At 36.7% G+C, this 25,467-nt stretch overlaps 1 pseudogene; it reads right to left on the reverse strand.

Moving 5' to 3' along the window:
- Window positions 1-556: 556 nt before the first annotated feature.
- Window positions 557-24,725, reverse strand: LOC149833891 (uncharacterized; annotated as a pseudogene).
- Between the last annotated feature and the right edge of the window lie 742 nt (window positions 24,726-25,467).

Here is a 25,467-nt window from a genome sequence, read left to right on the forward strand (position 1 = left end):
ATACATGCAAAAATATATCAATTTCATGTATGCACATGCATATGAAAGCAACTTTGCATTAATACTTTGATTCAACATAGTATATCAAGTTTAAGCATGCGAACTTTTCATTCTTTTGCATGCACAAGGTTAGGTCTAATATAAACAACAAATTCTGAAAATTAACATACATAACTAATTTTGTTCCAAATTTGCATAATCACATAGAATGAGCATAAACTATGCATACAATCATAAATACAGTTTGAATGTATTTCGCACATGTACTCAAACATTCTATTTAAAAAAAAAGTCTACAGGTACATGGCCCAGCCGACTGGGTCAGTCCCTTTGCCCAGCCGATTGGTTGGGGCTGTCTCAACCAATAACCCAGAAACACATCAAAAATAAAATAAAATTTCTTTTAATAAAAATCCCCCCCCCCTTTTTTTACTGCACCCAACCGACCCAGTCGGCTGGAGCTCGGCTCCAATCCAACCAAACTCAGTCGACTGATCTGGCAACCCCTACACATGCCCAGACCAGGCCTGTGTACAAGCTGTCAGGGCCTGGCAGCTTACATGTTCTCCATGATTGCCAAAATTAGCCCACGCATTGCTTTTTCTTTGGGTGAAGACACCAAATCCTGCAAGATGCAAAGCTATTACCAGTTTTGAAATATAACTTGAGAAAATAGGATTGTTGCAACTCCTTTTTGTGTCACCCACAACTTTATCATATTTGGGAAAAAGTTGCCTTTTAAGTATCTAAGTTGAAATTTATTTGTATGATTCTTCCAAATATCCAGGTATGAATTTGTTTGAGTGTTTGTCCAATAAAATTCATACCCCCTGTATTTATGGGCTTACGAATCTAACTGTGAATAGATGGACCTAGAAATCAGCACAGTCTAAAGTTTTTCTTTCGATGCTAATTTATTTGAAAAATTACAGAAGATGGAACATGAGAAGACATATCAACACTATTATTTACTGAAACTGTTATAGGAAAGGTTTGAAAGATTGCTTTACTATGAGATGATCTTCACATGGAGAATACAAAAGCCATGTACTTCATTAAACAATTCTCCACATCTTAATTTCACACAAATCTATAGAGAATAAATAGTCATGAACATGCATCAATACATGCTATTCAAATCATGAACAATAATTGAGACAAAAATTTTGTTTCACAAGACAATAAGCATAAACAATTTTTTTTTATGTTTGACAGTGTGCCAGCCCCAACCGACCAGTCGACTGGGACTGGTCTGCTCCAGATTCAGTTTAGTCGACTGAATCGGTTGGAGCCATCATTCTGTACACCACTAGTAACATTCGTAGTAAAAGACAATAAATTGCATTCTGGAATTCCTTTGCTCATACTCCATAAAAATACTGCAAAATCCACTACAAATTTTTGCTTCCGCTTTCTACTTAAAATGTCTATATGTTTCTCGAAACAATGGTGATCATGTGGCTGTGAGTATTCTATGCTAAGACGGTTCCAGATTATGATGCTCCATTTGTTTCATTTAAGAGGTTGCTCAATTGATGGTCATTTGTCCAAGAAGCATTTCTTTACTGTCAACGTGGCAAATATTATTTATCAATTTTACTTGTGCTTTACTATAGTGCACCTCATTGTCAATATGGCAAATATTATTTGTCAATTTCACGTGTGCGTTATTATAGTGCACCTCAAGTGCAACCAAGTTAATGGCCTTCGCTATAATCACAGAGTGACAATTTTAATTTGCTTTGAGTATTCATTATTAGATTGATTCAGTCGGCTGGGACTGGTCCAACACTAATCTGGACAGCTGCCTGGGACTGGACAACAGACTGTCCTGTCCCAACCAACTGTTCAGGTTGGGACTGGACAACTGTTCATCTTATCTCAGACCAAAAATCGTTAAAAATTTAAAATGTTCACATTAACTGAATATGCATATATTTTTATTTTCATAGATCGGGTTTGGTTTTAAGAACCACAGCCCTATGTTCACCTGTCCATAAATCTATACATGTTCAGGGGACAGATCTGTCCAAAATGGAATGAATGGATAGGAGCTCAAATCTGGCCAGATCTGCCTGCTAAAGGCATGGGACAAAACTGTCCAAAGTGTCCATACAAGGCAAAATCTCTCTCTCTCTCTCTATCTATCTATCTATCTATATATATATATATATATATATATATATATATATATATATATATATATATATATTGGAGAAAACATAAAAACATGCAGAAAATCATAGAAAAACAAATACCACATGATCTAAGCCTTCCTATATCGATTCTCATGGATTAAACCATAAAAAAACAAAAGAGAATCCATGATTCCCTATAAAAACATTGCCTAAAGCTTATTTAGGCTCTTTTTCTCATCCGAGATAAAAGAAAGACCCATACCTTAATCGTAGATCGAAAAAAAATAGAAATCAACGGTGAAAAACGTCGAATGATTGAAAAAGGAGCCATCTTCTTCTTATCTTTTCTTTTATCTCTCTCTTTTCTTTTCTTTTTTTTGAGCTATAAATAGGTGAAAAGGGGGGTGACACCCCCTCTTATCCATCCAGCCCTTCTAGAGAGAGCTGGAGGTTAATCTCCTATTTGGACTCTCTCTTTTTAAGATTTTTAAAACTCTAAAGTTGACTTTTCAAAGTTTTATTTTAAGTAGACTTTCTAAAACCTTCTTAGTTCTTCCATAACTGTTTAAGGTCTCTACTAAGAGTCCTAAACAAATATCAAAATAAAATTTTGGAATTAAATAAAATTAATTACTTAATTAATTATTAAATATTAAATAATAAATAAATTTTCAAAAGATTTCAAAAGTTGACATATTGACTTGGGAGACTTCTTAACATTAATTAACTTTAATTTAAAGGTGTCCAATGAATTTAAAGGTATAATTTTGTTGGGCATGGATTTGAATCTAGATCCGGATCTAAGATCTAAATTCATCTTAAAAAATCTAATTGGGTCTTGAGCTGGACCAAATCTAGATTAATGTGGGTCTTGAATAGAATCCAGATCCATATTATTTTGAATCAAATATATTGGATCCAGTCCGATCCAAACCTAAATCCGGACCTGGCCTGTCGAGGCGACCTTTTTTTGAAAAAATATGATTTTTGGGTCAACTGTAGCCCGAATCCGAAAAAGTAAAATACCGTTATGCTCAGAATTTTGAGACGCATCCAACGATATATAACTTAAATTTTGCTTTTGAAATTCGCTAAAAAATAATCCAAATTTGGCTCAATTTTTGCTTAAATTTAAAGGTTGAAAATAAAACTATTTCTCACATTTTAAGTGGCTCGTTTAGGCTTTGACAATGAGATCTGGGTCAAGCCCAGACTCAAAAGCATCGGCCCAAAATTGATAATCTAACGATTTTTCTTCTATACTTAGCCAAATTTTCAAAAAGTCTCAAAATAACTAAGTGTGAAAAATACACGATATTACAACAAAGGTCATACGTCAATAGTTTTTAGTTAAAGAAAATTTGCATATTTTGAAGATATTCACAACAATAATATGCAAAAATCATACTATATTCGCAAAGATCGTACATCAAGAGTGTTTAGTTAAAGGAGATTCACACATTTTGAGAATGAATGTTATTTAAGCGGTTTTATTAAGTAATAAGTTAACATATCAACAACTATCTCTAACATGATTAGTTGACTCATTCAGACAAATAAGCTACCTCTATCATGAGCAATAGATTATGCAAATGAACAATTGAGTATGCACCCATAAGTGCTTCAAATATGAACAATTAATTATGAAATCAAGTGAGCCATTAGCTATAACAAGGTAAGAGTTCATTCATCATAAGATATATACAGTTTCACGACAAGTAGGTACATTAATCATAAGATGTAAGCAGTTCATAAATCTTAAGTTGTATGCAATTATACCATAAGCAGTTCTATTAATCATAAGATGTAAGTAGCTTATAAGACAAATAGTTATATTAGTCATAAGTTGTAAACAGTTCATAGATTATGAGTTGTAAACAATTGCACAACAAGCAGTTCTATTATAAAATATTTATTGTTTCGATATTAGCTGGCTTTGCGGGTACCCACAAGGCACGACACGTAGAAACAACTGAGACTAATCCGGAGGTTTATTATGCCATGTATTTTAGATACCTCGGGTAGGTAGCTGAGTCTGCTCCTAAGGGGATGACCAGTGATCGAGAGAGAATTTTCCAAAAGCATTCGTAGACAACATATGCATCATACTTTTGTAGAAGTCTATAAGATCTACCACCTAAGATAATTTTTGGTAGCCCCATCCCCTAACTCCGATGATTGGGGACATCTAGTCATTTGCCCGAAGGGTGATTGTTAATAACCTATCTATCAGAGTTTTGTACCAATTCATCCTCTCCCTTGATGAACATAATGGGTCAAATAGGTGCGTTAGGTGTTATTTAACTGAAGACCCATTATATATGCTCTGGTCTTTCAACCCACTTGAGCATCTTGCCTGTGAAGGTGAACATCATCATTATATGATTTCAACAATGTGTCATTGCATGTTTCGAGGTTACCACAGACCTCTCATCCTTCTGATTGTAGTATAACATATCGTACTTGTCTAAAAGTATGACTATGATGAGAGGGGCATGAGTTTCTAAAAAAAGAAACCTCAACTTTATTGTGTTGTGAAAGAAACGATATAATCATTTTAATTTGCATTTGACATGCTCGGGTCTTTTAAACCAACACGAGCATCTTGCCTGTGAGGGTGAAACATCATTCTATAAATGATTTTCATAATGTGCTATTCACACATTTTGAAGTTACCACACACCTCTCATCCTACTCATCGTAGTCCAAACATATCGTATAGATCTAAAAGTACGACTATGAAGAGATGAGTATAAATTTCTCTAAAAGAAACCCAACAACAATAATTCACAAAAGAAATGATGCAACAAGATCCTGACTTTTAACTACTTGAACAACATTGCAGGATACGAGATCTCCATGGATCTTTCATCCCAAAGATAACGCAGCATCAACATGATGCGCATGTCTTGCGATACCAGTAATGGTGCAAAGTTTCTCAGTAGAAACTTTGCCCAAACCCATGTCCCTAAACGGGGTTATCCGAGTTGTATCGGAATGCAACAAAAGAAGCAAAAGCACTATTCCCAAATATGTTGATGATGAAGACTTGGCTGGTATTTCAAAATCAAGACTCTAAGACTTTACTTTGCAAAACTGTTTATTAGAAAACTGGACTCACAAAAAGAAATCATTTTCTTAAGAATTTTAGTACCCATACGCAAACCCACATCTTTTGAAAAAGAGCATACTTAGAATATGCTGAACCAAAAATCTTATTTTTGAACATGATTTATCTTTCAAACTGCGAGTACAACACTATGCAACTCGTGTGAGGCGAGATCGCCACTGATCTCTCATTCATTTATCGCAGTAACTGTATGCTGCGCATACCTCATGATATGAGTCTCGACAAACGGGTTAAGGGTTGTTCAAAGGGATCACCACAGAACACAAGTTCGTGTCCCTAATCAGGTTTATCCAAGTCATATCGGATACACGAACCAAAGTTGTAAAACACCTCTCCCAAATACACTTTTTTAGGAGATCTACCCACTATCTCGCAAAAGACTTTCAAAATCTGCTTTGTAAAACTATGCATTTAGAAAATGAGTTTGCGCCTAAAAATCTCCTTTTTGGAGAACCGAAGTGCATAAGTGTGAGTCGTGTCTTTTAAAACAAATGAACAAAACAGAATACGCTTAAAGGTGCACTTAAGTGCAAGTCAGCAAAAAGCGAGCTCGTGCACAATATAGTGTGATGGTAAGGTGCCATCGATCCTCAATGTGCCAAAACTACGTAAAGAGCATAAAAATGCATAAGCAAAACTTGAGGTACGAAAATACACAAGCAAATAAATGCATAAGCAATGTAAAAGGTACAAAACAAGTAAATAAATGCGTAAACAAGTAAATGCCTAAAGCAAATAACCTGTGCACTAAAGCACGACGACAAAAGTAAAGACATGAAAAGTAAAGATAGAAAGTAAATGCGAAAAGAAAAGTTGGAGCACATAAAGCGCGGTGGCGACAGAAAGTAATAAAGGACAAGAAAGTAAAAGGACAGGAATCACGAAACGTCATCCTTGAGTTAAATGCGTATATAGATATACATATACATATATATTGTCCTTAGTCTTTTCTTTTCCTATTTTAAGTTTTAATTGCTTAATTTAAGTTTGTCTATTATCCTTTGCACAACTTTCTCCTACCTTGGGGGTTTCGGGGGTTGCACACGTCTTGAGTGTACGAGATGAAGGTCTCAGGCCACAGGGCACGTGCAGGCTCCGTCGCGCAAGCTGTGAAGGTAAAATCATGTTAGAATACAAGTCAAGGCTCAAAAAAATATAAACAGGCAAGGGGGTCTGGCCCTGCCCGCATGCATCAGGGAGGCAGGGGTGGACTTGGCTGCCAAACCAAGCCTGACTCTGCCAGAATATGCAAAAGAGGCAGTGGCAGGGGCAAAGCCCCTGCCCGACATGCTAGAATTTAACATTCTTGTTGCAACTCATATCATTTATAGGCTTAGCAGAAACATTCAATGAGTTTCTTACATTCTTGGGTACAAGAATTTGATGTTAAATATGTAATATCATGTGTTTTTCTTCATGTTAAATTTTGTGATTTCTGAAAATTTGGCTAAGTATTTTGTAAAGTTGTTAAAAACTTCAATTTTAAGTGGTGTCAGCTAAGTTTGGGTGTGGCTCATGACCCATTGACAAGACCTAAATGAGGCAAATAAGATCTGGTAAAACTTTTTATTTTGACTTTTAAAATAAAGCAAAATTCAGGTTAAATTCAAGCAAAATTCAGAGGCAAAAATTAGATAATATATTATTAGATGCGTCTCAAAATTCTGAAAATATTGATATTTTGTTTTTCTGAATTCGGCTACGATTGGCCCAAAAATCATATTTTTTAAAAAATGACCCGCCTCGATATGACCAGTTCTGGATTGTAACATATCTGATTTGTTTGATCCAAATTGATATGAATCTGAACCCAGTCCAAGACCCATATTAATTAGAACTTGGTCGAGTTTGAAATCCATATGGATATTGGATATGAATAAATATTGGATTCGAATCCAGATTCGAAATCCAAGTCCAACCAATTTAAACTTTTAAATTCAATAAAAATGGTAAATTGAGTAAACTTCATGTTAAGAAGACTCCTAGAGGGGAGAAATACTCTCTGGAACAATCTTGAAATTTATTATTTAGTAATAATAATTAAATAATTAAATATTAATAAATTTCAATTTTTTTTTGGTATAGTAGAGTTCTATATTAGTGGAACTCTACCTATTAGCTAGGGATTCTAGAGGGGGCATCACCCTATAGAAGAGCCCAAATTGGTTAGAGATAATTAGAATAATAAAATAAAATAAAATAAAATAAAAAATTGTTAGAAAAAGGAGAAGTGGTTAGAAATAGAGTTCTACACGAGTAGAACTCTATCTCCTAACTAAATGGGGGACTCCAGAAGGGCATCACCCTCTAGAGGAGTCCACCAACTATATAATAAAAAAAAATAGAAGAGAGAGAGAGAGAGAGCGTATGATCTCCTTTCATTTTGGGCATCCGACAAAGCTTTTTCGCTCTTTTTCCATCTTTGATTGAAGTTATAGGTTTCTCTCTTAATTCGAACGGAGAAAAATAGTCTAAATCAGATTTATTTGGAGATTCTAGATGAAAAAAAATAATAAATCTGTCTTTTTTTCATGTTCACTCATATGCCTTGATATAGGATGGCATGAAACTCGATTTTTATGAAAACATGGTTTGTTTCCTATGTATTCATGTTGAGATTGACGATTTCATAGCAACCACATGCTTAATATATATATATATATGGGGATTGACCATGCATTGGTTGATCTATCGTGGCCTGATTTGGGATCATATCTGATCCAAATTAGACTTGTCGTAGTTCAAAAATAATGCTTCTAATTAACTAAATGTTATGTTTTAAAACTGTCACTCAGTCATATTTACAATTACTGAAATTAGTTGGCTGTTATTAAATTTTTTTGAAGATCTAAATTTATGATGAGATGTACAACAAAATTATCTTTTTCCAACACTATCTATGCTCATGGTAAAATATTGTTTGAAGCTGTCATGACTATGTTATATCAAAACTTTTATTGGACATCATTAGACTGTCAAATCTGGTTTAATATCAGTACCTGAATTATAAAAAGAAAATTCTGCTTTTTTTTGGTAGCATCATGTTGCCGATTTTGTCATGCACCACTAGTCGTTGTCAATAGCCTGTTGCTGTAAATTTTTGCAGTAGTAGCATCATGCTGCTGACAATGTGCAAATGACCATGCTTGTTTTCTGTTCATAGCAATGCTATTTTTTTTTCCATAGCTGTTGTTAGAATTGTGCACAACCGTGTATTTCCAGTTTTTTGCATTTAGTGGCTGGTACGACTGTGCATCAGTCGTGTACATCCAGCCTACTGTTTTCTTCAATTGACTGTTGTCACAGGATTAATCGACTGTCATTCATACTATATGCTGAAATCTTTATTGGTTGTTGTAAATTGTTTTATATCAAATCCACTTGAATGCGGTTAAGTTAAACAAACCCATTTTTAGTAATGACTCTTGAACTGTCGTAAATCCTGTATTGTGTTTTCTTTTGGATTTTTTTGGACTGCATATTAATAATCGGGTCAGTCCTGATCTTTTCGCTCTCATGGGCAGATCAACAACTGATTGTGTGTGTGTGTATATATATATCAGTGTTGTGAAAAGTGTTGAGGCGTAGCGAGGCGCTCCACCAAAATCTGAGGTGAGGCGTAAGCCTCGAGGCGCAAAGCGTAAGCCTCAATTTTTTTTAAAACTTAAAAAAAACTATAAAAATTATCTAAAATTATAAATAAATAAGAAATGCTTTATTGATGAAGCATCAACCAACACAAAATAAAAAATCTCAAATAAATACGGAAAAAATATGAGATTAACATGTAAAAGTAACATTAATGCAACAACTTGATCTATGTAAGTATCTAAGAAATTAAATATGAGCATTCATTCAATGAAAAACTAACATTAACAACAAAATGCATATTAGTACTAACAACATCATGTCATAATTAGAAAATGCATGTTAACATTAACAACCAAATGTTAATGTGTTTGTCCATAACTCTTCAAAATGAGAATGTTAACATTCACAATTACAACTGGAAGACCCAAAAAACATATAAATGGCCAATAGCTCAATGATATGAATTAGGGCCTATGCTCTTCTTATGTCCCGTTATCATCAATATTTAAGTCTTCAATATCATCTGAAGAATCCATATAAATAGGTTCTTCTTCATCTTCATTCTCTGATTCTTCATCATCTACACTTTCTCCATCCACGTCATCGATTACTTCTTTGCTTTTCTTTTTCTTTCAATAAAAATCATGTATTAAATATTTATGTTATGTAATTAAAAAAATACATTTATATTCATAGCTAGGTAAAAGGAATATAACTTTACCTCGATCTCTTAAAGACATGTTTTGCCTAAAACCACTTTGTGAAACATGAGGTGAAGTAACTTTTTCAATAGGCACATGCTCGATGGCATTTATGTCGAAGTTCGGATCCAACAATGAATCCTCCAACCAATTGGGATCACTTGACAACACTGGATCTTACTTCTCCACAATCCACTCATCGTCTGAGTCTATATGATCTAGACATATAGGGTCTTTGGTAGCCCTCCTCTTCATATTTCTCTCTCTTAATTTCATGTTGTACATTACAAAAACCAATGCATTCATCTTCTCTTGTTCAAGTCTATTCATTCATTTCGTATGCACCTATAATTTCAAATCATTGATAATCAAATATAAGATAATTAAACTTATAAAAATGTATTTCAAAAATAAAATACAAAGTCACAAACCAATGAGAAAGTACTCCATTTCCTCTCACAGCCCGATGCACTGCATGTCAAACTTAGATTTCGAATTACAAAATTCATCAACTCAAGATTTTCGTGCCCAAATGAACTCCACCAATCAGCTGCACTAAAATAAAATAATAAAAAAATGATAAAAACATTCAGAATGTCATAATTAACAAACATAAAAAAATATTGACAAATACAACATAATTACAAACTTACTAGGATTTTTTAATTTTCTTGTTGTAACAACTGTTTCTCTGCCAAACAACCCCTTTGCCTTTTTAAATGTATTGATTTGTGTTGTAATTTTCAACCGAATATTTGCATCAGAAACTAATTTTCAACACAATCATAAAAGCCACCCATAACTTCTCCATCAGGGTTGAAGTTGTCAGCATAATGAAAATATGGATTTAAATAATAGGCAGCTGCATGCAAAGGCTTATGAAGTTGCAAGTCCTATCATCTATCAATGATATCCCAAATAGGTTTATATTTTCTTTCGACATTGTCAAGGTTTGAAGCAGAGTTACCGGAAGCGCCTAGGCAAAAGGGGAAGCGCGAAACGTCGCGCTTCCGAAGTGTGAGGGGAAGCGTCCCCCTTTTTTGGGAAGCGCGTCCCCCTTTTATGGGAAACGCGCTTCCCATAAATGGGAAGCGCGCTTCCCCCACGCTTCCCCCACGTTTCCCCCACGCTTCCCCCTCGCTTCCCCATTTTTCCATTTTTTTCGCTTCCCCTCGCTTCCGGTTCGCTTCCTAGGTCATTTCCGAGACGGTTCGGAATTTTCTTCTAAGTGGTCCCACGCTTCCCCGCTTCCTAAATTTTTGAAAGTGCCTCGCTTCTCGCTCCCGCTTCCCGTATCGCTTCCCGCTCCCGCTTCCTCGACTGGTAACTTTGGTTTGAAGCAATTTCCTCATTCGCTCTATCCATTGTCTCGTACAAAAATCCCATAGCAGGTTCGCCTGCATCAACTAGTCACAACACTTTCACGAGAGGTAGTGTAGCTTTAATTGCATATGATATGGCAGCCCAAAACTTATGATCATTAAGAACAATATAAGAAATGTTCTTAACATCAGATTTCTTATAGTAATTAGATGATCTAAAATTTGAAGATAAGAACATCGACTTTAACTCTTTCTTATAACATCTAATACTATGAAGTGTAAGATATGTTGTGACAAAATAAGTAACCGTTGGACGCAGAAGTTCTTTCTTCTTTGTGAATTTTCTCATTAAATTTAATACCCATGCATGACTATAAATGTATCTTGTAATTTTTTTTGCCTTTTCCACTGTATATTTAAAAATTGATATCTTTCCAATATTTTCTAACATAAGATCCAAGCAGTGTGTTGCACATGGTGTCTAAAACATGTTTTTTCTGCTGTTAACATATTCTCAGCTGCCACATAATTTGGTGCATTATCTGTAATGAATTGCACCGCATTACTTTCACCAACTTCTTTAACAACTTCTTCAAGCAACTTACACAAATTTGCACCAATTTTTTCCATGTCGTTGATGTTAACGGACTTAAAAAATATTGTCCCAGATGAGCTGTTCACAAGAAAAGTAATTAAGTTTCTTCCTTTTCCATCCGTCTAACCATCTGCCATAATACTGCAACTAACCTTTGACCATTCTTTTTTTAACTCTTTTAAAATTTCATGAGTACAATCTACCTCGTCCTTCAAAATTCACGTTCTAATCTCGTGATAAGAAGGCGGTTTGAACCCTCACCCATAATTTGCAATAGCTTCTACCATTGCACCAAAATATAAACTGTTGCAAAGATTGAACGATAAGAAATTTGCATAAAAAATCTACCAATGGCACGCCATAAATTTTTTCTTTCATCCCTTTTGAAAGCAATGTTTATTGTGGTTTGTCGTGCTCTATTGTTTACAAAAAGGTCCATAGGACCACCTGTACTTATTTTTGCATCACTACATAATCCACTAGTTTCTTTATTCACATTATCGCATGTTGATGATCCAAAATAAACACTTCTCCCGATATCCAACTTGTTTTGTTCTAACTCTTCTTTCTTTTGCTTCTGATCCTTTAGATGATTATGAAAAAAAAAATTCACATCAGGTGAAACTGTTTCGTACATGCTTACACCATGTTTTGTGCCAGCTAAGTAATGTTTTAGCTTATAGATGCCTCCTGTAGTCACTTTATGACAATAATTGCAAATTACATGCCCTACGAGTTTGAGATTTTTAGCGGGATTTGGAACTTTAACTCCATGATCCCATCCTACATTTTTTCCCATTGTTCAACTACAAAAATACATATAACAAAATATATATTAACATCATGCATTCTGTTGACCACATTACATGAAAACAAATGCAAAAAATGTATACCACATTCAAAACTTGTCATGTTTATTCATATTTTTAAAGAAATCTAAAAATCAGCATACAATAAGACACCCGATGCAAAGAACTATTAGTAGTGATGCAAACACATATTAGCAACTAAAAGTAAAGACACAAGTAGTTAACTAATCCAAAAGGAACAATGCCAACATTTAGGCAGATTTGATATGTGAATCAACGATAAATTACTAACAATGCATATAAAAGTATATTGTACAACCCAACATCTAGTGGCATGACACCTATACCAACCTAAGCTAATCAAAAGCAGGTTCATGTTCATGGACAAACATGTCGAAGGCTTAATCCTCGAGGAGAGACAAAACAACTAAAAGTTAAAAATTATACATGAATTAGAAACATCACTCTGTTTACAAAATGACAAAACAACTAAATAAAATGATAAATGAGGTGACCATCATCAACAGTTTGATTAAATACTGGAACACATCATCAAACATAATAAACTAAGACGTTCTCCAATACATAATATTCCACTAGCATGAAAATCAACACATGCAAAAACAGGAAATAAGAAAATCTATAAAGAATCATATCAATGAAATAACACTTAACATAAATAACCAAATATGTATTAGAAGAAAAAGAATCTAAAAAAACAGTAACAGAGAGAGATATATAAGAGAGCAAACCCTGCAAATAGTCGCAGTTATCAGCTTCCTTCCTCGCTACTTGTCGACAAGGCAAATGGTAGGGGGGGGGGGGGGGGGGGTAGAGCCCCCTACCGGCAAAGCAAGGAGGACAGGGGGAGCAGAGCCCCCCTGTCAACAAGGCAAATGGCAAGGGGGTTGGAGCCCCCTGCTGGCAAAGCAAGAAAGACAGGGGGTACAACGCCCCCTGCCTGACGATAAGGTGAGCGACAGAGGGCATAGCCCCCTACCAAAAAAGAAAGAGACAGTGGGCTTCGCCCCCTGTCGATCGACCAAGAGAGAAAAGCAGAGGGGGGGGGGACCTCTTGCCCACGAGAAGCGACAACAGAGGAGGCATCACCCCTCTGTCGGCCGACTCCAAAAGAAAGGCAGGGGATAACCCCTGCCGACGAGAGGCAATGACAGAGGGCACCACCCCCCTGTCGGTCGATCCCAAAAGAAAGGCAGGGCGTAACCCCTTGTCGACGAGAGGCGATGACAGGGGGGCTTCGCCGCCCTGTCGGTCGACCAAGAGAGAAAAGCAGAGGAGGGAGTAACCCCCTGCCGACGAGAGGCGACGATAGGGGGCTCTGACTCCTATCGATCGACCCCTCACGGAGAAGAAGTAAAGAAGAGGATTTACCTGGCAGCGACGACTTCGACGTCACCGAAAAACGCAGAGAAAAGGCGGTGTCGGGGATGTCGGCTGAGGTCGCTGGAATGGACGGCAGTGGCGGTGAGTCGTTGGTTCCCTCGCAACTGAGAAAAGAAGACGGTGGTGGTCGGTGGGTCGCCGACGCCTTCTCAGCAGAGGAAAGAAGAAGGTGGAAGAGGCGATGACCGACAACGGGTGGTGGCCGGCGACAGCGGTCGCGGGGGACGAGAGGGGACAAAGTGGAGAGAGAAGGGGAGAGGGCTTTTGCACCTCGCCTGAGGCGCCTGTGTCTTTTTTAAAGACAGGTTCTCTCGAACCTTCGAGCATACGGGTCTGGGTCCGGGTCGGACTCGGGTCTGAACCCATTCGATTTTTTAATGCGTGCCTCACGGTGAGGCGCACCTTGCCTCAAGGCGCATGAACTGTACCCCTTAAGGGTTTTATACTTTTTAAGTGCGCCTCAAAGCAAAAAGGCCCTCGCCTCGAGGCGATGCATGCTTTTTGCACCTTGAGGCACATTTTTTTTGGGGGGGGGGGGGGGCAATGTCAGCCATGTGCACCTGCAGATCTGGACTGATCTACCGATGAACATAGTGAGGCCACTTTAAGTGTGCTAGTCGAGTGCTTGGGGGTTGGTCCTCAAAACCGACTACTCGAATCAACTTTTTAAATTCTTGGCCCTAAGCTGACTCGTGTAAGGTCCGTCTAGTATTATTATGCATGTGATTATTTGTTATCGATGGGATATTGTAGGGTAGAACAATGTTGCACATTTATGTGCAACATTGTCCATTGTCCATTGCCTTTGGCTACACATGCTGCCAACAACATTATAATGTTGTCCTATGCATTATGGCAGCACAGTTGTGACTTGATGGGTATGTTCTGTATCCCAATCAATGTAGTATGCTCAGATTTGTTGCATGTGAATGACAAAAGTGTTTATTGGTTATGATATGCATTAAATTATCATGCTTATGTTTCACGAATGAAAACTCATAAAATTTATTACATGCGTGAATATGATCATGTGCCTAATTGAGAGTTTATACATATGATGGATCATAAAAAAAATGCATGTCGCATGCATTTGTTCGTATGCATATGTAATTTATTTTATATGTAGATTCTTGTTGTGTTTGGATGTTCATTGTTGACATGTTTCAATAGTTGTGTGTGTGCATGTTCATTGAAAATTTTGCATAAAATGCATTGGTGGTCAGATGTGAACCACTAGGCTACGTGTTTCTCCAAGATTATGTTTATGCATTGCAAAATTCATTCTAAAATTATTGATTTTCTAATTTCATTGTATTATTAAATTATAACGGGTCAAGTCCCATGTTGGGTTTTGCATATTGATTTGCAAAACAGTTCTTATGTAAATAACTTGATTTTGTTAATAATATATAAAGAGATAAATAATGCAATTATTTTTCTTCTTAAATGTCCTTTCTACAGTGTGAAAATTCTGAATGACAATTTTGGAAAAACTGTGAGGATACTAAAACTCCATGTGTGTTTGTGCCCTTAAAACCAAAATGGTGGTTTACCTCTCGACTACGGTTTTAAAAAGTTTTCAGGCATTTTTTCTAGGGGTGGTGTTGTGACACAACTGTTGTTATTGGTATACCAAGAAAGTGATATATGTGGATGTTGATTTTCTTGGTGTCCCAACATTAGATGTTGATTTCTAATGTTTCGATGAATGATGTTGATTCTTGATATCAGTCGATGGACAAGTGTAAAACTCAGTAATAAAATATAAATTATGTTAAACTACAACTGAGAACCTATATTGAACTTCAGGAACTGTTGTGCTCGTTTTGAGTATCTACAGGTTTAATAAAAAGTGAAACTAAACTTGTGTGAATTTAATAGAGACATACATGCAAAAGAAAACTATGATAATAACTTAATAAATCGTTTATACATGTGCATTGAATCATGCATCTTTATTCTTCTGCACTAGTTAATGTATTTTTACTCGTTCTGTTTTATGTAAGGTATTGTTATTACATTATACTTGCTTTTAAATTCTTGAATGGTAAATGAATGATGAGATTGTTATTCTTATATTCCTCTTAATGTCTTGCATGCCTTTGATTTATACTCTTTTTTGCCTATTTGGATTTTTAGAGAAAATCGTAAAAAAAAATTGAGATTCTTACTCAATGTTTTCAATGTTTTTCTCAAGACCTGAAACTCAATGATGGGATGACTTCCACAGGAAGCTTGCGAGATCACGTGACTTCTGTAACAGTGGCTATGTGATTTTATACTTTAATTTAATTTTGTTCTCCGGCATTGATTTATTGATTAATAAAGTTAGTTATTTGATTGGTTGGTTCAATGTGAAGATCACTTATGGTTTGAAAGTTATTAAATCTGAGGCCCCAAATCCTTGAGTTTTGGTTTTCATAGTTGTTTAAAAAAAATCACTTTTCATGGGATGAGTTGGGGTCCTTGTATACTAGGTGAAAATTTATTGGTATACAAGATTGGGCCTCCATAGAAAGATCTAAGCCTATCTCTCAGGAGACAGCAAGGGAGAACAAATTAATTTAGTTAAATCACCAACCCCCTTCTTATCCAGTACGGCTAAAGAATTGGACACACCATTGACTATGATATCTTTCCTACTAACATCATAGTTATCCACAACTAGAAACAAGAAATCCAAAAGAGTATATGTAATTTCAATGTACCGGGGAATGGAATTTACCATCAAGAGCATAACAGGCTCGAGATTCATGAAATCATCAACTCTCTTATCCAAGAACAACCAATCATAGAACATTGCAAGATTCGTGTTGGCTTCGTAATGGTGCTTGTGGATGCAACATTTTAGCAACCAACCGATGATCGCCCACCTCTAAATCACATTGGATCCTACAATTTCAACAGAAGGATGAATCCCACAACAGATAAACCGACCAAATCAGGAACAAGTGTCTCCTTCTCCTGACTACACATCAACTAGATTTTGAACCAATGTTGGTACCTCTTTTGATTGCCCAACTTCACATTCATAAGCTAAAACCTCAATTTGGTCTCCATGTCCAGCATGATCCTCAACAAAAGATACTGACTCGATGTCCTCAACCGATAGATGTGCGAGATATCAGAGAACCCCAAAACCCCGAAAATGCTCTGATTCGAGAGCAAATCCTTCCAAAAGAGTTGAAATTCGGGAATGAACGCTACATCCTGGAGAAGCCGAATAAGGTCTCTTCCAAACTGAGATACAAACCAAAGTGTTTCGTCAACACCATGATGCAAAATTCAACCTCGTTCTGCTTAAAGGATATCCACCAATTGGCTTGCCAACCTATAGTGATCGGCCAAAAGGCGTAGAAAAGTATACAGAGAGGCACCAACCAGAAACTCATGGTCTAAGACCCAATCCCAATTACGTCTCAAAACCAGAATCAGTTCATTCGACAACCAGAGGTCCTGACTGCTGTAATCACCCCCAACAATCTGCCTCAAGAGAGAAACCAACAATTCTTTGATCCCGACGGCTTCGGCATTGATCAATCTATCACAAACCCACATCAGCTGAACCCTCGCGGGCTGTAGAAGTTTTTGGTATGATCCATTCACCAATTTCAGGAGAAAAGCAACGAAGTACACCTACCCATCTGTGACGATGGCACAGAGATGGGTGAAATTGGTCTTGGTCAAAGTGGGTTGTGTCAAAATCCCATACAGAATAGCCCTATTGAGTTGGGTGTACTCTGTCGGTGAGAGAAGGGAACTTGAGAATGGTGATTTTAGCCTTGGGTGAAGAGAAGAGAAGGCCTCCCTTAGAGTGGTTTCTGTGGTTCATAGGGGCGTGTATGGAAGATTTTGGATTGGGGGTCAGGAAGAGAAGGGATTACCATGCTTTCTCATCAAATAATCACAAAGAAAATGGATACCCAACAAAGGATAGCACTAGCAAAAGATGATGGAGAAATAATGAGAGGCAGAGGGTGAGGAACCAACCAGTGCCTTCGGAGTACGAGGAAGGAAGTCTCTCTGCAGAAAAAACACACTGCACCAGCAGCTAACCAGAGAAGAAAAGAGAAACAGGGACTCACAGGGGTGTAACCGGGTCGGGTCATGTGAGGCGCGTTTCTTAATTGGGCTTAAAAATTAGACCAAACCCAACCCAGTTTGATTCGGGTCAGGGTTTAGGTTTGACTATGGCTAAGATTGAAGACCCATATAGAAAAACGGGTTCTGGTGCAAATCGGTTCAGGTTCAAATGGTTTGGGTCTTAAGTAGACCCTTTTTTATCAGGTATTACAAATAGACCCAATTCTGACTCATTTTGATTAAGGTCTGGGTTCAGATATTATTACCAAGACTGTATACTTTTATCGGTTAATCAGTTCGACTATAAATTAGGACGAGCATAGTAATACAAATAAGTTCTATTAGGAATTTTTAACTGTTTAGAGTTATAAAAGTTGTTATATAAAAGAAACCTTAGATTAATGATATTTATGTTTAAATATCTCATAATTTATATGTATATATAGTCACTAGATAACTGAAAATATGAGAAGTAATGTGTGAACAACGATTTTCATGAATTTTTTGTCTTTTATCTTGAATCTAACCATACGGATCCGATCTACATGTTTGGTTTTATAAGAATCCGGTGCATAAACAAGAGCCTTTTAAAGCTTTAAAATCAATGGCTCATAATCTTCATAAATATTTAAGCATTCAAAATTACATTTTTCATAAAAAAACAAGATCCAATTTCCTAGCAAATTCACCATGCCAAGTGCATCCACATGGTTGGATTTGCAAAAAAGTGTTGGAAATGCCTATGTTTATAGTTCTCTAGTAGCTATATATATGTGGTTTAAAAACTGGCTCGTGTTGACTCGGCCCGGATCTCCCTGTCACAAGGTCAAAAACCAAGAGTGATCCCACTTTAAAAAAACTGGGTCAAGTCATGGCCGAGTCATGCATGCATATATACAAGATTATGCATGTATTCATATAATTTTACATTAAACATATTATAAAAATATTATATATAATATATGGGTAAAATACTATAAAATATAGATAATATATACATATATTTATATATTTTATATAAAATAAAACTTAACATGACCCAGCCAAGTCACCGAGTTGACTCGGCTGAGTCACAAATCACTCAAGGACGAGCCAAGTGACGAGACATCGGGTTTTAAAACACTGATATATATATATATATATATATATATATATATATATATATATATATATATATATATATATATATATTATGTTTGGGTCCAAGACTGGTTCAGGTTTGGGTCAGTGTAGGTATAAAAAAAGGTTGAGCATGAAACTGTTTTGAGCATATACCGGGTTCAGATTCATGTCGGATCAGCTATAAATTGCATCGAACCAGTAGGGTTGGGCATAAAACCCAGGTCGAGCCTAGTTGGTTTTAATGTCTATACTTTTCATATTCAGAACCAACCGATGTCTTAAACGATTCTAGATTTTAGACCCAACCCAAAACAGCTAAACCCACATGTCTATCAAAATTGGGTTTGGCTGTTTGGTTTGAGTATCCCGACCCAGTTACACCCTTATAATTTACAAGTTAACTGGTGACTCCTAACGGGTGAGTAAGCCAAGACAGCGACCATAATAAGTACGGCAGGCAGAGCCAGTGCTACTGGGTCTGTGATCTTGGGATAGTTTCTTCGAGTAAAAAAAATGCGTTAGCTATAACTTTTTTTTGAGATTTATAGATTTTAACCGCTGACAAACTCTTGGATTGATTATGATTTAAATTTTGTTTTATACTCAAATTAAATCTAATCTGAACCTTGTATGAATCAAGACTAAACTATATGATGAACCAACCCTAATTCGTGCCTAACTTTTGTACACCCCCAACTCATAAAGAGCCATGCTCACTTAGTTCATACCTATGATTCAACTTGCTCCCTGTGTTGTGTTCCTTTGTATACTGTTTTTAATAAAACATTGCACAAAAATGGTGTCTTATGTCTTTTTGCCGAATAAATTTTCTCAAAAAAAAAATCATAAAAAAATAGTAGGATTTGAGAGTCTAGATCAGTATGGTTTGAAAATAAAAAATAGTCAAATTCAATACACGAGTTTGGATCAGGTCTATTTCTAGACTGAGTTTTGGGCAGAAAAGGTTTTGGTGTCGGATTTAATTCTCCTCAGCAGAAAAGAATTGGGATCCGAGATTTGGTAGGTTGGATAAGGACACATAAATGTTTGAAGTTAATTTTGCAGGTCTAGACTAGAGGGGGTTTAGGAGAAACGTTATTTTTAAGTTGGGTTATTTTCTGAAAATTACAACGAAATGTTGTTTCCAGAACCGGGTTTAAGAAAGGTTTAGGTTTAGAAGGAGGTTTAGGAAATGGGTTATAAGGACTTACACGGTTTGGAGAAGGTGTCCTAAGACTTAAAAAGAGGTATGATCCATCTGGGCAAGCTCAGGAACCACGTTTAGTGCAGAGCAGTGGTGGAGCCAGAAGTTTTTCCTTGGGTGGGCAGACTTCGGGTCTCGGAGACAATGCTATGGTCTTGAAGTACGATCCATTTATTCAGACCAGTGGTGGAGCCAAAAAAAATTCGCTGGAGGAACAGTCATTCGTGGAGAGATAAAACTTAAATAAGCCTTTGAATTAAAATAACAATTGTTACAAACACAAACAACTAAATTTATGAACATAATAAGATAAAACCTTAAATTGTACTTTTAAACTAAAATAAAAATTGTTCACTTAAGAAATACAAACAACTAAATTCATGAAAATTTTACAATTGGCATCTTCTATTTTTCATATTTTGAAAGCAATTCATAATTGCATCATCACTGATGGTATCAAATGTCTCCTTTCTCTATGTAAATAACCAAAGCATCATTGATCCATTCATCTCTCATTCTATTACGTAAACGACTTTTGATATTGTTCATAGCTGAAAATGCTCTTTCAACACTTGTTGTTGCAACTGGCAAAGTTAATGCCAACTTAATCAATAGATACACATGAGAAAATACAATGTGCTTTTGAGTTACTACCATCATCTCTGCTAGCTCTGCTAAAGATTTTAAATTTGAAAAGTAATCACTGTTTCGCATGTCTGCAATACATATATCCAATTGATTTTCTAGTCTAATTATGTTTACTTTAGAAAAGTCCTTAGGGTAAAGCTCAGCAAGACGAATAAACTTATCTTTATCAAAAGCAGAAAAAGAATTCTTTGGACTCAAGCATGCCATTGAAAGGAGGAGCTCTGTATTTGCTTCAGTGAAACGATCATTCAACTCTTGAAGTTGCAAATCAATAATAACATAAAACACATCAATACGATAATGATGCAATGTGGTGATCTTTTCAACCTTACGTCTTGGTCGTCCTTGAGGTGTATATAAGTCCCCTAGATCAGGAATCAGAATATCAAATCTCTTACAAAATATGAACACTTTGTTTATGAGAGAGTCTCATCCATTGTCTCTCAGACCTTGAAGGCACTGTTTTGATATAGTGACTAAACTCATAGCATTCGCAATGTCTTGATCTTTTCGCTGAAGTACTTGTGAAAGATCATCAGTTATTCCCAAAACTTTACACATCAAATGTAAGCAAAACACAATTTCAAAATCTTGCAACTGATGATATAAAATAATTGCATCTGAACTTTTTCCTGAATATGTATCTTCTGCAATGAAATCTAACACTTGAATAACAGAAGAATACATACTGAGTAAATTAACCAAAGCATCGTAATGAGAACCCCACCGAGTATCACCAGGTTGTTTGGAACTTATTTCTTGATTTAATCATCGTCCTGTTTCAAGTTCACCCAATGCAAGTGCTTCAGCAATTCACATAAATTCTGCTTCTCGAATTAGCTCAGATCTCTTGCATGAAATGGAGAAAAAAGTTGACAACCTGCCTAATATATTGAAAAACACATCAAGCAATGAATTTTTTTTAGCAACACCAACTAATGCCAATTGAAGTTGATGTGCAAAACAATGAATATAATATGCATATGCATTTTCATGTAATATAAGACTTTTCAATCCATTAAACTCCCCTCTCATATTACTTGCTCCATCATAACCCTGTCCACGCAAACTTGATATGCTTAATTTATTCTTACAGAATGTTTTTTCAACTGCTTGTTTGAGTGACAGAGAACTTGTTTCAAGAACATGCACAAGAGTAAGAAATCACTCAACCACTCGACCTTTTTCATTAACAAACCGTAAAACAATAGTCATTTGTTCTTTAGTTGATACATCACGAGAATCATCAAGTAAAATAGAAAAAAAAGTATCTCCAAGTTCCATGATAATAGCATTTGTGGTTTGTATAGAAGCAGTCTTGACAATATCCTTTTATATATCAGGAGATATCAATTTGTTATTTTCTGGAGCACTTTTCAATACAATTTTATTTATGTCATCATTGATCTTTGCAAATATCTTCAACAACTCAATAAAATTTCCTCTATTAAGAGATTCTTCAGCTTCATCATGCCCTTGAAATGTCAATCCTTGACTTAACAAGTATCTGATTGCATTAACAGTTGCCCAAAGGCGAAGTCTATATTCATCTTTCTGTCGAACACTTTGTTGATAAAGTATAGAATCAATGTGTTATTTTTGTTGCATCAAATTTTGACACTTCATTCGTGCTGAATTGTGAAAACCGCCAAAGCTTCCAACATGTTTATCAAACCTCTTCTTGTCTTTCCAGTTATCAAATCCTTCAGATACGAATGCCTCTACACTAATCTTCTTTGTGCTTTTTGGCCTGAAAAGATAACACTGCAAACAATATGCTTTATGCTTACTTGTACTATACTCCAATCAATCCTTGTACCCATCATACCAAGCTAGAATGAACCTTCGTTTTTTATGGTTTAGTTGAAACATACAATCTCGAGGTTGACAAGAACCTCGGATCATATATGCTCTATGAACATTATCTTGGATATTAGGATGATAACTAAAAATAGAAGGACGAAGTGCAGGGTCTGCAGGTAACTCTGATTCATTATTTTCTGTTTTGCATATTTTCTGACTTGGTTCTCCTTCTCGAGTTACAGAAGATTTATCAAAGATTGACCTTTTCGTTATAAACTTATACATTCCTACGCAACAACAAAAAAATATGACAATGTTATATAAGCCAAATCTCATTGCAAAAAAGGATCGAGTAAAATGAAATGACAACAAGAACAAGAACAAAGCAGGGGGTGAAGCCCCCTGTTGGCAATCAGAGGAGGCAGTGGAAGCAAAGTCCAGTGTCAGTCTAAAAAATCAAGTTCTTGACGAATGATAATTCATTTAGCCAACTCATAACACATAAAATTGGCCATTGAAATCAAGATAAATAGGTTTAACCTTCTTTCATAACAAGCTGTCAGAATGCCTACAGCCTATGTCACATGGATACGACTGCAGATACAGGAATACAACTATTTTTATGAAGTTTCCAGTATGACTTGTATATAAAGGGATATGTAATAGCAGTCAAAATGGAGTACCCATGTGACATAGCCTACAGCAGAACTCAATCAAATTCTTAACTTTTAATAACTTCTTTTCATAAAAGTAAATAAGGCTGAGCCTAAAACTAGAGAAACAAAATAATGAAATATTAGGTACATAAGCTTGCTAGCCAATACTTGTTTACTTAATTAAAAGACTTTTCTCTGAATACTACTAGCTGTTTTCCGTGATAGATATGAGATCTCTGCAAAATATTAGATTCTTTTTAACCAGTCTTAGTTGTTTCTAGTGGTAGACCTGGTATCACCAACCAAACATGGAGGCCCTTTTTTGGAAATTATGAAAATCAAATTAGTCATAAAACACAAAGAAGAAACAAGATGTCATATGGTCCAAACCAAGGATTTATATATTTAACCCAATATTATGTTGTTAAGATCCTAGAACATCCCAAGGCCAGGCAAACTTTTGACCCTAAATCATCTACCAAAAGTTAGCTACAAAGGTTTGATGAATCATACCAACAAAAAGGAAAAACAATGAGCTTAACATGCATGTCATATTTGTCCTAATTTGACAACATAGCAAGACATAACAGTTCATTATATCTAAAAAGCATTCATGGCAGAAGTCACACAAACATACAAAAAGTAAAGCCACAAACAACAACGCCCAATCATACCAGTTCAGCAATACGCATATCCAGTCCTACTCTGGCCATAGATTGTCGTAAGCATTCTGCAATATTTTTTCCATACTGCAAAGCAGAGAAGAAATAAGAAAGCCATCATTCGCTTATGATATAAAAAATGCTTAATAACTAACATATAAAATCTCGAATCAACATGAAGTGAGAAAGTCTGCTGATCAAATGCATGCTAGTGTATCCTGAAATTTAGATGAATATGGCTCCTAAATCCAGATAACATATATTATACCAATTTAAGATCCATTTCATGAAGACGGAAAATGAACTCATACTAGAAAAAATTGTGAATCTCCAATGACTCATAAATCAAAGCAAAGCACCATGCCAATACCAAAACCATTGGAAAATAACGAAAGAGAAAATCTCAAAATACTTGAATCCAAAAATGGAGGGAATGAATTCAACTTCCCGGGGAAAACGAAAAGAAACATAAAGAAAAAGAAGTTCGAGGCAATCAAAAGCGAAATAAATCAAGGTAACCCCCAAACATTCCGAAGCTCCACGAGCACAAACCCTAAACAAAGAACCATCTCTCGACCCCGAAAAAACCCCCTAAACCCTAACAAATTTCAAAAAGTCCGCAACATGAAAACCAAACATGATTTTTCATGTTCCCCAGTTCGGATTAGAAGTAAAAAAAAAACTAGAAACCCATTCTCTCGACGAGGAACCGCCGAAGATCTCACCTCCCAGTAAGAGACGCCCTTGTTGTACCAATCCCTCTTCCTGGCGGGGTTGTTTTCTCCGATCTCCTCGCTCCACATCTCCCTCGCGCTCCTGAACTCCCGGTCGTCGAAATCCGACCCGCCGACGTCCATCGATCGTTGGGCGCAGCCACAGTGGCGAAGCCAGGGGTGGGCATGGCTGGGCATCGTGTTGGCAGTCGTCGCTGGCAGGTCTTTCGGTCGCCGACATGGGCGACATCGCCGACATGGGTCGTTTGATGCTTTGCGGTTTCTGAGAAACCGAAGGCTTCGGTTTCTCAGAAACCGCAAACAGGGTTATCGTGTTTGCCGATCGACAAGAAAAGCAAGAGAGAGGGGGTAGGGACTAGGGAGGTTACGATGGTCGTCGGAGATTGGCGAAGGTCCGACTGACTGCGACATTGGTGCCTCGCGTTGCCGGAGATTGCAGCAGAGAGGGAGAAGCTCGGAGGGGGGCACTGCCACCGCGGGTTCACCGAAGGGAGGCCGGCGGCACTGCAGAGCACAGGGGTTGCCGGCGAATGGGGTTGCCGCCTTGCCTGTGACAGAAAGGGAACGCCGGAACGGAGGGAAAACTGGCGAGGGTTTTACCCCTCGCCCCTTTTGGCAGGCTCTAGACTCATCGAGAGCCCGGGTCCCGGTCGACTCGGTTTCACGAGCCCCGATTCGACTCGGTTTCCCGAGTCATGAGTCGACTCATATTCAAATTTTAGGGTGGGTGGCCGCCCACCCATGCCCACCCCTGGCTCCGCCACTGGTGCAGAGTTGATCCACGTGCACCGAAGGGTTGATGCAGTCCACTAAGTAGAACCAGTTCTACTTAGTACTTAGATAATTTAAGACCTTGGAATGGTTG

The sequence above is a fragment of the Nuphar pumila genome, chromosome 6 (assembly GCF_984573655.1).
Source record: "Nuphar pumila chromosome 6, dmNupPumi1.hap1.1, whole genome shotgun sequence".
NCBI lineage: Eukaryota > Viridiplantae > Streptophyta > Magnoliopsida > Nymphaeales > Nymphaeaceae > Nuphar > Nuphar pumila.